At 41.4% G+C, this 14,353-nt stretch overlaps 1 protein-coding gene across 4 annotated transcripts in view; it reads left to right on the top strand.

Annotated features, from left to right (window-relative positions):
* Positions 1-12,003: 12,003 nt before the first annotated feature.
* The window catches only part of CAB39L (calcium binding protein 39 like), a 45,045-nt gene continuing 42,695 nt past the window's right edge, over positions 12,004-14,353 (top strand). For 2 of the 4 annotated variants that reach the window (XM_071739052.1, XM_071739062.1), the window contains exon 1: positions 12,005-12,624. The gene's annotated coding sequence lies outside the window, so the exon portion shown is untranslated. Of the gene's footprint in view, positions 12,625-12,921; positions 13,077-14,353 lie in introns of those variants that run through there. The other 2 variants (XM_071739045.1, XM_071739037.1) reach the window with 2 other exon arrangements.

A 14,353-nucleotide genomic window follows, 5' to 3' on the forward strand; every position in this document is an offset into this window, starting at 1 on the left:
TGAAATGAAGATGTGGCAGACAAATATTTTTAAGCAGTCCTCAAGATTCAGTGAATTTGCAGTGTTCCCACTCTTAAAAAATGTTCTGTGGGTGCTCCACAACTTCTTTTTGATTTGGCTTTTATTTTTTGAATCAAAGTGCAGAGTACACCTTGAATACTGTGTCCAGTTCTGGGCCCCTCAGTTCAGGAAGGATATTGAGGTCCTGGAGCAGGTCCAAAGGAGGGCAACCAGGCTGGTGAAGGGACTTGAGCACAGATCCTATGAGGAGAGGCTGAGGGAGCTGGGGCTGTTCAGCCTGGAGAAGAGGAGGCTCAGGGGAGACCTCATCACTCTCTACAACTCCCTGAAAGGAGGGGGTAGCCAGGGGGGGGTTGGTCTCTTTTCCCAGGCAACTCTCAGCAAGACAAGAGGGCACGGTCTCAAGTTGTGCCAGGGGAGGTTTAGGTTGGACATTAGAAAGAATTTCTTTACAGAGAGGGTGATCAGACATTGGAATGGGCTGCCCAGGGAAGTGGTGGATTCTCCATCCCTGGAGATATTTAAAAAGAGACTGGATGTGGCACTCAGTGTCATGGGCTGGTAACTGCAGCGGGAGTGGATCAAGGGTTGGACTTGATGATCTCTGAGGTCCCTTCCTACCCAGCCAATTCTATGATTCTATGGTTCTATGATTCTAGGAAACTGCCCTTGTGATGCCCATTGACGCTGGGCTGATCAGTGAGTGCTGGTCTTGGTAGCAGTGCTACAAAAGGTAAAGGAGTGAGTGCCTGGCATGGACTTGCCAATAAAACCCATGGAGAGGCAGCATATGGCAAAACCTGGTCATTTTTGTTTCTATGTGGAATAACCATGTTTAAATAAAACTAAAACCTCTAGGATTTCAAATATACTAATAAGAATTTGATTACAGCTGTAGAAAACAGTAAATCCATGTCGTCTGCTGGGGCTCTACCACAGGACTCTGAAAAAGAGCATTCTGGACTAAGTAGTCCTCAGTCATGGCCTCCTGTGAGAAAAATAATTTAGCTGAAGAAAATACTACTTTTTTAATTGATTCTTTTTCCTGATCCACTTCACTGTCCTGCATCAGCAGGTGGTTTGGCCTAACTTTGGAGAGGTGTGGAGAGGTGAGGCTGTAAAATGGGGAGAACAGGAGAAGCAAGGAGGAGAAGCAGTGGTGTCCTGTTAGTATTTATTGCATTTGCTTTTTTAATGAGCATCACGGAGGGTCAGGGAAACCACAGTCCTCTGAACATTTGAAACTGGCACTGGCCAAGAAAGAAACAGTTCTGTTGTCCCTGAGCCTCTCAGCCCTCCCCTCTTCATTGGTGTCATTGCTGAGGGAACTATTACTTATTTGGCTCAGCTCATTTTATCTGAATAGCTTTCCCTGTCTAATTTGCTGTGGAGCCACTTTGGTGTTGCTGCTTCTCTCGGGTAACTGGGGGTGACCTCGGGGCAAAATGAGCATCTGGAGATAGGTGAATTGCTTTCTGAATTCATCATTGGTGCTGTTTATCCCAGTTTGAAGTCTTTGTGCAACTGTTTCTTTACTATGAGCAAAGCCCTGGGATGGACAGAACACTTACAGCATCCAGGTTATTGCAGCTGATCTTCATCACACAGCAGAGCTTTTCCTAAGCCTGGACCTTGCTATGTTCTCTACTTTTGCTAGATCAAAACCCCTTCCTGCATTTTTGCAGACAGTGGAGATGAATGGAGTTCTTTGGGAGGCAAGAGAATTTAACTTCTTCATTATTTTTTCTGTAAAATTCTTGAAGGACTGGAAGCAAAGAAGCTATGTTGAAAATGTGAGACATTCTCTCAGCAGCACTGCATAAGCAAAGCACACTGTGGTCCAAACCTTTGTAATCCTCTTTCATAAGACATAAGGATGCCAGACAAAGATATTTCAGGTGTAACTGAAAAAACAAAAAGAAAACCAACCAAATACTGCTGGTTATCCAGTTATCTTAGCTGAGTGTGCAGATTTGGTTTCTGTCAAGTTTGTGATGAACCAGTTAAGGGAGCTGTGGTTTGTTAGCATAAGTTTTAAGTAAAGGTTTATTTTTAAGATGAATTTATTTCATTTGATGAATTCCCAGGAAGGTGCTACAACCCTTGCATTAGCAGATCAAAATGTGTGATTGTAGCCTGGATATAGGAATGAGGAAAAAGGGACAGGATTTTTTTTTTTCCTTGAAACTATTTTTACCACCAAGTATTGTAGAAATATTTTAAAATGCCACATACTCCCCTGTGCTCCTGGGTGGGTGGATTTTTTCTTTTCTTTTGTTCTCTTAGTATTGTAGCTTGGCTCGTACATTTTGGAAATGACTGATAAAGATCCAAAAATTTCACACAAGTTACATGTAGTAAGCCCCTCCACAGTTTCTCTAACTTCTCTAGAAGCTGCATTTTTCAGGGAAGTGAGAGGTTTGTTGTTTCCACCTGTAAAGTTTTCAGGGTGCCCATCAGACTGATCTGTCTCTCTCTGCAGTTGTGCTATTCCTAGAACTGGTACAAAGGAAGCGAGGGCAGCCAGGGCATGACTTCCCTTTTTGGCAGCAATGTAATCTTAGAGCAACTTTATCACTTGTGAAGTAACATCTTTAAATTATTTTACAGCACGAGTTTAAAAAAAACACCTTCTGATGTACCCTGTGTTTCCTGTTGCAAGAGGTGATAATGAAGGAGGAAGAAAGTGATGCTGCATAATTGGGTGTTGAAATGTGGGTGTGGAAATGTGGGGACACTTGAGTGACAGCTACTGGATTGGGTGATCTTTGTTAAAGTCCCTGTGTCAATTTAGCACAAAGGCACTTGTACATATTTATATGTACCACTTTACTGCAGCAAAGAATGCAGTGCTGTTGCTCTTACGTGTTTGAAAGAGAACGTTTGGGGCTTTTTAAGTAAGGGCACTGGAGATTACTGAATGCAGGGATTAAAATAATGTGGAAACAGAGTTCAGGTCCAACATCTGTAGTGATCCCAGGAACATGTAACATTGAGCTCTTAGTGCTTTCTTTTTTCTTTTTTTTTTTTCTTTTTTCTCCACATGTCAGCAGGGAGGCATGACTCTATCAAGTTTCCCTTCTCAGATATACCTCTTAATTGTGTATTCTCACCTTCTGCAGTTCATTGGCAGTCAAGCAGCTGTTCTGCACTTCTGCATATAAGCAAAAAACTACCAGTTCATGGTGGTCATTCACTACATGTTTGCTTTGGTACAGGATAAGCTATCTGCAACAAATTATTTAAATATTGTATATATGTGTGAAATTTATAAGGGCAGGACTGCAGGGTGGCTGTAGTGATCTGTTAGGGTAAATATCATGTATATCGCACGATCAGTCGCTGATAAAAGTGTGGGTCTGAGGTTTTTTGTTTATTGTTGATTGGAGTTTTTGATAAGGTTTTTTTGACAAATTGATTAATGTGTCTCAGCAAACAAGCTAAGTAAAGCTGAACCTTCTGAACACTTACTTCTGAAGCTTACTATATAGAAATTGCATTGACCTTTAGTCCTACTCCTCCTCATCTGCAGTCCATTAATAGGTCTTGTCTTTTACATTACAATCCATGTTTAGGTCTGTAACTGCTGTGACCTCTGTACTCCTCTCTTGCAAGCATCACATGCAGCCTTGGATGAAACACAAAAGGAAAAGAAAAATTTCTTTTGGTCAAAGGCAGTTTGAATGAAGCCAGATTTGATTGAACTCCGAAGTCAGATTGGCTTGGAAGTCTTTGGAATATGTGCTGTTTGGAAAAGGGTTTTCCCTTCACAAAAACCAATCTATATAGGGACATACATGCTCCTAGAGTTATCTGTGTTCCACCCCTTTTGTCAGGGACAGGGAGATGTTGCCAGAGGATTTCCCAAGATACCCTCATGCTATTCCAGTTTCTTGGGCAGCAGCTAAATGCTAAGAAAACATGCAGAGAAATGTTGGCCATTGTTCTTCCTCTCTCACTGAACTCTCCCTGCCCTGTAAACTGAGTATCTCCTCGTCGCAGTTCATAAGGTCATGGGAGAAGAAGGTTGCAGAAGTCTGTGACATTCCTGTCTTTGAGGAAAGAAAACATGGGGTAATAAGCAAATCTTTGTTTCTGCATGATGTGATGTGCTGTTACATCACTAATATATTTCTAACGTTGTTCACAAGAGTCTCTCTTAAAGTTTGAGAACTTGAGGCTATCTAGAGTATGTTATATTTAGTATTTGCAAAACCAAATACTAAAAGACAGTTTAAGCAAAGGAAGAGTCCCATCTTGGTTTAGAAGTGGTTCAGGGGAAGCAAGGAGTATTTTTTATGAAAATGAACTAAAAAAAATGCTTCAGATTTTCTTCAGTATTTAGGCCTAATGAGAAGTTCTAAAAATACCAGGAACAAAAAGAACAGTGACATCTCTGATGGCTGCTCTAAAGCTGTCAACAACAATGCTGAAAAGACAAAACTAGACATCTGTAGTGAGAATGAAGCTGAACATTGCAAATAGACATACAGCAGTGAACAAATCCATCATATTACCACAATAAATAAAGACTTAACAACTACTTTTGAAAATCTGTACTACAAATCTATGGAGACAGAGGAATATTTTTTTTAATGGCTGATAAAAACCCGTCCAAAATCTTAAGGACTGACATGCAGGTGACTGTCAGATTAAGGTTTGATCTCATCTGCCTAAGAAACTGGCTCCCGAAATGAAGAATCATTGAATTAAGATAAAATTTTGTGGTATTCAGTTGTGTGTTTGCAAAAAAAACGAAGCCCAAATGAACACACAGTTGGAAGAAAATGCAAAATCTTCCCTGACCTTATCTAGGTCATGTAGATGACAAATGATGGCAAGGCCTCATGTATTTGAATTAAAGGGCACATTAACAGACTCTATTGAAAGACAAGTTAATTACACTGAAAGAAGGCTGGATTCACCTTCAGGAAAAGGAACACTGTCCTAAAACCCAGCAGTGCAAGGTATCAGGGCTCACAGGGAAGAGCCAGCAGACAGGACACTCTGTGTGGTGAAGTGGCAGTCAAAAGCTGACAGTAGTCAAGCACACTGAATGCAGAATATAAAATTTTCCATCTAATGTTAATCTCTCCACTTCTGGAATATAGTCTGGTGTGGTGGATTCACTTGAAGACCTATTTTTAAATCAAAGTCAGTATTGGTTGTAGGTGTTGGAAAAACATATCTATGCAGAATGTAGATAGCAATAAAGAATTAAACTCAGTTTGTTGGAGTGACTTGATTATGTACCTACCCACCAACAAAATGGAGAACTTTCAAAGACCATACATTTGCAAATGCAGTAAGAAGCAGTAAGAAAAAAGAATATAAACCTCCATAAAAGAAAAAAATATTTTATGTGCTTGCACTTATTGATGGACTTCATATATTCTACAATGCTTGAAATTAATGTCAAGATCACAGATCTTCTAAAAAACTGCTCTTGAACAGCAAGCTGTTGGGCTACGTCAAACAATCATTCATGCTTTGTGAGAACCAGAGTAGATCTTTGCATTTTTAGATTCCCTTGCTGGTAGTAACACATTTATTTCTTGTTTTGAGATGAGGAAAAAAATGTTTCAAGCTTTTTCTTGCAAATAAGGTCTTATTTCATAAGTCTATAGGAAGTATTAGACCTCTTTGCAATTAGTTTTTTGTGTAAATTGTTACAGATCCTCATTATGTGTTACTTTTAAACATCCTAACCATGTTGTCTGTATTATTTTTAAATAGAAAAAAACTAAAAATAATTAGTGTGACTGATGGATTAAATTACAAGGTGTTAAATAGCTTAGGTTTATGTCTTTAGTTACTTGGCTAATATGCACAGGTCTTTGTGTGCTGAAATGTTTCAGTGGAAGTTCTTAAGCCTGTGAAAGTAATTTCATCCCATGCTGACAGCTAGCAGAGACTGTTGTGCTGTGCTCATGGAAAGTTAAACAGGTATGAGCCTTACTAGGTGACCTTCTCACAGGATCAGCTCTCAGAAAACAAACCATTGCTTTTCCCTGGCACTTGGGTGGAAATTTCAAAATGGGCAGTAATGCCAGAGATAATTTTATGTCCTTACAGGCACTGCTGTTTGAAATAAATGTTGTCAGGACTTTTCTCTCTCAGTTCTGCTCTCAGGCCTGCTAGTCTGACTCTTTGGGTTTGGGAATCTCTGCTCAATTTATTAGATATGAATTTTTGTCTCCTCGTGATATTAGGCTTTGACATGACATTGAGGAATATCTGTGAGAAAAAGATCCAAGGTCTTGAATGTATATTTGGGATTAGAAAATGTGTTCTGTTGGTGTTCAGACTTGGGTACCCTCTGACTGCTATGAGCATTGGTTTTTTTGCAAAGCCACTGGATAACTTTTCATGTCAGGTAATAGAGCTTGAGACTCCTTTTTCATTTGTGAGTGGGTACACCTTAATCACTTTCAGAGCTAATAATTTTTTTTTGTTACAGTGCAGTAGAAGTCTTTTTTAGAAATACAGATTTTGATGGCAGATGAAGTTGTTTTGTGACTGCAGACTGCAAAAACAAACAAACAGGAGAAAAATTATGAGTTGCTTCAGCTGGGAGAGGGCAGAGATGTAAACTACCATTATCATGAGAAAACAGGCATTTCTTAAACTATTTCCAGAAGGTGTGACAATGCTTATAAATGTGGATCTGTGTCCTATTTAATAAAGGAGCTGTCAGATTTTATTGAGATGTGTAAATGATTGATGTTTGCCAAGAAGATTTCTGTCAGTATGTTTGACTTGATATAACCAATGTATCTAGAGCTTGCCATTTATATCATGTGCTGAGTCATTTTTTCCCAAGTATCCAGAGCCTGTCGGAGCTGCTGATCCTTACTGTGGGACAGAAACTGCAAGCATCCAGTGCTGTGTTGACTGACCATGTACCTGTCATATGAAGGCAAATATGTTAGCAGTGTGACAAGTGATGGATATACATTGTTGTTTCAGAAATGGGAGATAGCAGACGAATGCTTTTAATACACACAAAAGAATTTTACAATGTAATTAAGAAAAAGGCTAGCACTAATGCAAGGATTATCTTCAAGTGTATAAAACAGCCAGGGCTTACTTGGCTCTGCCTATCTTTTATTTGTTGCTACTGTAAATAAGTTTTTTTTAGTGTGCTACGATATGAACTCTAAGGTTGGTACACATGTGATGAGAGGTAAAATTCTTTATGTTCAGCAGAGCTCTTGTTCCCTCTGAAATGATCTTTCCTTTTCATGTTTTTTCCCTTTTGGATAGACCTTAAACAAGTAGACATGTCCACCAACGTAGTTGACTATAGAAAGTTTGGACAGAAGCAGTTTGAAGAAGAGAAGACTTTAATTATATTGAAAGTACCCACTTAGCTCTTCAGGGAGTTACTGATTTTGGAGGACTACTTTCTGTTTGCATTTGTCTACAGGTAAAATTAGAATGTTGTAATGAGTTCACTGTTCCTCCAGTCATAAAGTGGGACTGCAGGTACAGTTCTTAATTGTGTTTATGAAGAAGATAAAGCATGTGATTAACATTTTATAAGTGACCCTTTAGGGCACAGCATAAAATTTTAATCTATTTTATTTTTCAGCTGTTGGGCTTTAGTAACCTTCTGTTTGGATGTAATACTTTTTTTGGGGTGGGACTGTGCAGGGAAAAGGGATTCATTTTAGCTGAACTTCTCTAAGGATACAGTTGATGGATGCCTTTAAAATGAAAAAAATGTTAAATATTTTGGCCCATCCATGAAGTGTCTAATACAAAAGGTTCCTGGTAGAGAGGCTGGTGTCAGTATGTGATTACTGGAGTGATGTATAGGTGAATAATATCTTCAGTAAAAAACCCTAAGCAGTTTGTAAGAGTCACTGCAGGTGTTTAAAAAAAAAATCATCCTAGCATTTATTTATCTTTGCATTAAATGGAACAGGAAGAAAAAGGCAGTATGTGTTGAAGAGCACTAGAGGGAGCCAGGAGGAAGAAGTGGGGGAAATCGTTGAAGAAATGATTGCATTTTTACGAATAGCTTATGCAAAGCATCCATTTAAAACCTGCTGACTTTTGCTAAAATGCAGCTACAGGTCAGCCTCTGTTTGCTCTCTGTTCCCCCACTCCTCACTAAGGCATTTTCAATTTTCTAGTCCTGAGAGAGGCGAGAAATGTTCTTAAATGGCTGTAGGAAAACCCACCTGCCCCTCTGTGTACCTCCTTTTGTTCCCTTGTTTTGTATTTGGGTCTGTGTGTGGGCTCAGTTCTGAGTTCCCCTCCCTCTGAGGTTATAGGGGAGATAAAGTAAGCAGAGGAGTTTGTGCTGAGGATCGATGAGATGAAAAGCAGCTTTAAAGGTATTGATTTGGAGTGGCCACATTAGTCTTGCCAGGGGTTCTGTGGAAAATGAGTCTGTGAGCTTGAAGAATAACACAAACACAAAGTTTCTGTAAAGTCTGCCCTCTTTATTAATGAGGTTTTGGAAGTGGTGTTGCACACACTTTTTATATTGCTTTGTCGTAAAGCTAAATGCCTTGAGTTAAAGTGTAACAGCTTCACTATGGAGATAAGTAATTTGTTTTTACTTTCCCTCACTCTTAGGAGTTGCCATAATGTTGGTATCTTGGGATCTGTAAGATTAGGATAAATTCCCATGGTGGTGGTGTTAGGGAGTGCTTGAGTTTCTTGGTTTTGGAAGGTAACAAAACCATTTTTTAGTATCCTAAAATTTCTTGTCTTGGTAATTCAGTATTACACAACTAAACTTGTTGTTGTGGAGAACTGAGTTTTGATTGCCTGGGGCCTTGGCCTTAAGCAATTTTTGGGGGAAAGAATGAATTTTTTGTTATTATCTGACACTGCTCAGGGCTTTGGAATGTCAGAGGAGGTTGACAGACTGGAAGTGGGTGATTAACATAAGCAGAATTAATATATATGTACTGCATGTTTATAATCCACCTCTGTCATTTATTGCTACCACACTCATTGTTCAAGCTCCCTAATTTCTTTTTTCCACTTTAGAAAATAAATGGAAAGGGCAGGAATAATGGACTGAGATTTTTTTCCTTTGGTCTTTATTAGATGGCATGATTTTAAATTACAAAAACAAGGACAAACATTTCTCAAAAAGTACTCTAACCATGCTGTAGCCTGAGGTCTCTTCTTACTTTAAAGGAAATAAATATAATGGAATTTAAATAAGTGGAAGCTGGGGTCCTGTAGCAGTGCACAGATACTACTTTTTTTCAGTGTACTTTGAGTATAAAGCAGTGTTGGCTGTTCATAATGCCAGTGTTCCAGATTTGAGATGGTTACAAATTATGAATTGAAGCAAACATTTCTTTTGAAATATTTAACAACCTCTTGGTAACAAAAAAAAAAAAAATTTAATAATCTCAACAGCTAGGAGTAATTATGTCTTAATTCCTGTTGGATGGTAAGAGTAATTATTTCTTAATTCCTGTTGGATGGTTCAGGGTCTTTTCCTGTCATCTGAGAATTAACTTCACTGAAAATGAAACAGTACTGAAAAAGCACATTTTTTTTCCCCTTTAGCTACTCTGCTTTGCACTATTCCTCCTGCTGCAATGCAGGAATGTGAGCAGGTATGTTTCTTGCTCTCCCAGCGTATGGAGGGCTCCTATTAAAGCCCAAAATCATTTCCTCATGGAGAAGACTTTCAGAGCTGAACTGTAAATTGAGTGTATATCCAATTTACTCCTCAGAACCAGGAAAACAGGCATATATATTAAAAAAAAGCACAGTGTTTGTTTTTTTTTAGATAAAGTTCTTATGCTTCCAAAGGTCTGCTGACTGAGAACGTGCTATGAATACTTCAGATAACTCAGATTACCCAGTGAGACCCCTTAATGTGCAGCAAAACCAGGAGGTTTTTTTATTCAATCTTTTTTTGTGATTATTCAACTGCAGGGCAGAATCCACCAGTGCTGAGCTCCACAGGCCAACAGAGGGATGTCTTTTCACCTGTTGAAGTGGTGGTGGATGCATTGTGGAAAGGACTTAATTTCCCGTGGGCAAGGGTTAAAAATGAGTTATTCACTTAAAAACACAAAGTGGAAATTAATAATGTAACATGCCTGGACTTTTGTGTTGCCTTAAGAAGAGCTGGTACCTTCAGTAGTAGCCCAAGGGCAAAGTTTTTATCATTTGGCTTTCACTATAATGTTTACCAGAAGGCTATGATATCCAATAAGAAAGAAAGGGCCCAGAAAGAAAGGGTGTAAGGCGCTGGAGCTCTGCAGGGCAGCTTCTTTTCCCTCTCCCTGATGAGTTGGGGCAGACCAAGGTGCCCATGAAATGATGCCCCAGTGCCTGCTTTGCCCCTCCAAGTCCTTCCTGCCTTGAAGTGTCAGCCTGGGCTGATGGCCCACGAGCCTGCCAAGCTTTGTGGAGAAAGATGTCCCCTCAGAGGGTGGCTCATCCTGCTCCAAGCTTGGTGTCTACAGCATCCCCTGCTGAGCTTTCTCTGGAGGTCACCTGGAGAGGAAACCTGGCCCAAATGTCTAACACGAAGCCTTTAGTTGTGTGCTGGACAAATATCTCAGTATGGGTGTGAAGAAGAAATTGCCTCTTGGTGTCACTTTTTTGACACCTTTTGGGTACAGCAGGAGCAGCACTAGTGCCTGTTCCCTGTGCTGTGCAGGGCAGCCCAAGAACACGGGACTGAGGGCTCTTGATGGTCTTTTAGGCAAGGGGTAAGTGCAAACAGCAGTGCAGCTATGTCAAGAGCACAGGTAAGTCAAGAGCACAAACCTGCTGATCTGAGGTCTGCTTGGCACCTCCTGTGCAAACTCAGGTAACAGGAGCAGAGACTGATTCTGCCTCTGAGCCCTGGAGGCACTGGGAGCACCTGGAGCCAGGCAAGTTGCTGATCCTTGGCACCTCAAAGCGAGTGTCTGGGATAATCATGTTTGCCTCTGCTAGGAGCCAGGTTTGCTATCAAAGGATGTTAGCCCTTTAAAATGTGGCTATTTCACCTGTCTTCCTCAGAAATGAGGTTTCTCACAGTTTTGGTTGCCTCCCAACGCAGGGCAGTGAATAGCTACTGCAGGTGAGCCCCTCCATCAAGATCTGATGCAACTGTAGTGCAGATTGCAGTGGGGGCTGAGATTAGCTCCCGAAGCAAACATAGCATACAGAATTATTTTTAATAATGTAGGACTTTGGCTGGGCTTTGCCCTGAGGAAGAGGGGATGGGAGGTGAAATCTCCCCCTGAGCTGGTAAGCTCAGCAGAAATATATGACGGGCTCTCATCCCTGCTGGGGTTTGGCAGAGATGAGGGAGAGGATGGGATTTAAATCCTGCAGTGCCTGTGGTGGCTGGTACAGCATCCTCTTTTTCTCACTCTCAATGCGTGTTAGACAGCCAGGGTGTGGGGGAGAAAGCCATTCCCCATTCCCTTTGGGAATATGAGGTGTTTGCTAAGCGGTAGCTGCCAAGAAAGAAAAGCGAAGCATTAAAAATTCCTTTAATTTCATTTTGCTGTATTTTTGTTCTTGATAATCACAGAAGCATAGGATGTTAGGGGTTGGAAGGGACCTCTAGAGTTCATCTAGTCCAGCCCCCTGCCAAACCAGGGTATATAATATATAGTAGTACTTGTTTCAGAATATATTAATTTTATAGGTTTTTTTGTTTGCTTGTTTGTTTTAATTCCCCATCACAGTAGCCTCTGAAGAAATCCTTTAGGCTAATGCGTTTTTTCAATGGGACTAAAATTTTACTAAGAGTATACTTAAGATTTCCTCCCCTCCACACGCACAGTATTTTTGTGAAAACCTATTTATGTTAACATATATCGTCAGGCGGGAGGGAGCTTTACTTCGGCTTCTCTGGGCAGATTCTGCTGCAAGCCGTGAGCACGTTGATTTTAATATTCTCTTGTAACAGCAGCCGGCTGCTGGGCTTCCTTATTTGCATTCTCGGCAGGGTAGCAAGGTGAATAATTTAATTCCAGCAGCCTCTGCCACGTGATGGTGCGGGGACCGTCAGCGATGCCTCCTCCCCTGCACCGGCAGACTTCGGAGGGGGAATGGAAACTTACAGAAGTGATGCGAGATCGCCGCATCTCCTCCCTTAACCCTGGAGAAACCTCTCGGCGGAGCCTTCCAATGCTTTTCCACGCGTTCCTCTGACGTGGAGTCGGAGGGGGTGTGCGAGCCCGCCAGCAATCCGAGCGAGGGACTTGGGAAGCGGGGAGGGTCAGCGGGGGAAAAATGCACACCCAGGCAGGGAGCTAGGCAGGGCAGGAGCGGCGAGGAGCTGGAGAGAGGCCGGGGAGTCCGAGCGGGGAGTGGAAATTTACAGCTGCTTGCGAGCGCCTGTGCGTGTTTCAAGCGATCCTTTCTGCTCACGCTTTTCCAGAGGCTGTGTGGCGGTCGCCGGGCAGAAGAAGAGTGGGAGGCTGAGTCTGGGGATCCCTTGGCTCTGCCACGTGTCGGGAATCGGCGGGAGGGGAGTCGGGCGGAATTAGATGGAAGATCACTGAAGGCGGCTGCCGGCGGCGTGGGCTGCGGGGAAGCGCAGAGCTGTCTTCATCACCTGGCCATGAGGATGTCCAAGGCTGCCTAGGAACCCCCACCTTCCCGCACACAGTAAGTGTCAGCTGAGATGATGTCCTCTGAGTGACAGAAAGTTAAGTCATTTTTATCAGACTTTTTTTTTTTTTTTTTCCGGTTATCATTAGCCTTTTTTTTTTTTTTTTTTTTTTTTTTTTTTTTTTTTAATAAGCTGCTTGCCTGCTTGTTCTCGATAGTTAACGCTGTTAGCTTTTTATAGCTTCGTAAACTGTGTTACCAGGAGTGGCTTTTTAAAGCAGGCAACCCTAAACAATGCTCCTCCTGTTACGTAAGGCGCTGGCTCCACGACCAAGCGCTCCGTGTCCATGGAATATCTCTGGAAATGGCTTTATTTACAGTGTGGTTTCCAAAAATAAAATATCTGCAATATCTCATTTCTCTTGCTCCTCTCCCCTGACTGCCTGCAGCTGCGGGCTGGCTCTCGGGATGCAGAGGAATGAGAGCAGGGCCACTTGCAGGAGACAGCGGTAAGAGGCTGGAGATGAAGGGGGGATGAGCTGTGTGTGTGTGAGTGTGAAGTGTCACAAGAAATGGCGTATGTAAATTAACCATCTCATTAGCTGTAGCCAATAGATCCTGTCAGTCTGAAACGCTAATCCTGTGCAATGGGCTATTCACCAAGTTGTTATCAGGCAGAACTTCCACTGAGTTGAAGGGAAGGGATTGTTTTGGTGGGTTTTTTTTCTTAGCAAAGACTGTTCCTTGAGCTAGTATTAGTAGTGAAGTGAAATTACTGCTATAGAAAATTACTTTTATGTGTTCTGAAGCAATTTAAAGCGCAGCAGGCTTGCTAAGAATACTGTCAAGTGAATGCTCTGTAGAGAGGTAACTTTCAGTAATACTGAACAAAAATCACTTTACTTGCTACTGGGTCCAGAGGAAGTCCTATTCCCTCTTGGCTGCTGCCTATGTTATTTAAATTATATTACCAGTTTCCATTACTTCTGCAGTTATTATTACTACTAGAAATGCAAATTTAACTTTGTTTCCCTTTTACTTAAGTAAATTAAAAGCTGTGTGTACTTCAGAGACCTTAGTTAAGAGATCTCTTTCTGCATGACTGAGCTTGTGGGAGTTTTGGTATGGACTACAGTTAGGCATGAAATTGAATACTTAATTATTTAGTTTTGAAAAACCTTCATGGTGACAAATACAAATAAGGATCCCAGATATTCTTGACTCATCGATTCTGAATATTTGGTGGCTGTACAGCCACTGGTTTCTTTTAACTTTCTGGTTTTATTCAACATAAAGTAATAATGTGCTACTTCTAGCTGGTTCATTAGCATGAGTGGGTGAGCCTGTGTTACAGAGATGGTTGATGCTGGTGTGAGTATGGTACCACAGGATGCTGCTTCTGCATGAGTTTAGAATCTGAATTGCTGTGTGCAAGGGCTGTTTAGTGAGGAATATTGTATTATAATATTAATAGAGGTAGTAGCACAGGGCATGCTGCAATAAAATGACACTAGGCAGCAAAATCAAACACTCGGAGAGTTCCTAACTTTAATTCTGGTATTTATCTGCCAGTGTAGTCTGTTGCCTGTACCCCACTCAGGATACTTTTATGATGTTTGTATTACTGCACATTTACACCCCCTTTCTCATCATCACTGCCTCATTCTGGGTTTGGCAGGTGGACACCTGTTTCAGCAGCCCTGTTTCTCTGTCCTCCTTCCATCCCCTTCTTCTCGTCTTGTGCTGGTACAGCTCTTTGTAAGACTAGGGGGGGAACTGGACTATG

The sequence above is a fragment of the Heliangelus exortis genome, chromosome 1 (assembly GCF_036169615.1).
Source record: "Heliangelus exortis chromosome 1, bHelExo1.hap1, whole genome shotgun sequence".
Taxonomy (NCBI): domain Eukaryota; kingdom Metazoa; phylum Chordata; class Aves; order Apodiformes; family Trochilidae; genus Heliangelus; species Heliangelus exortis.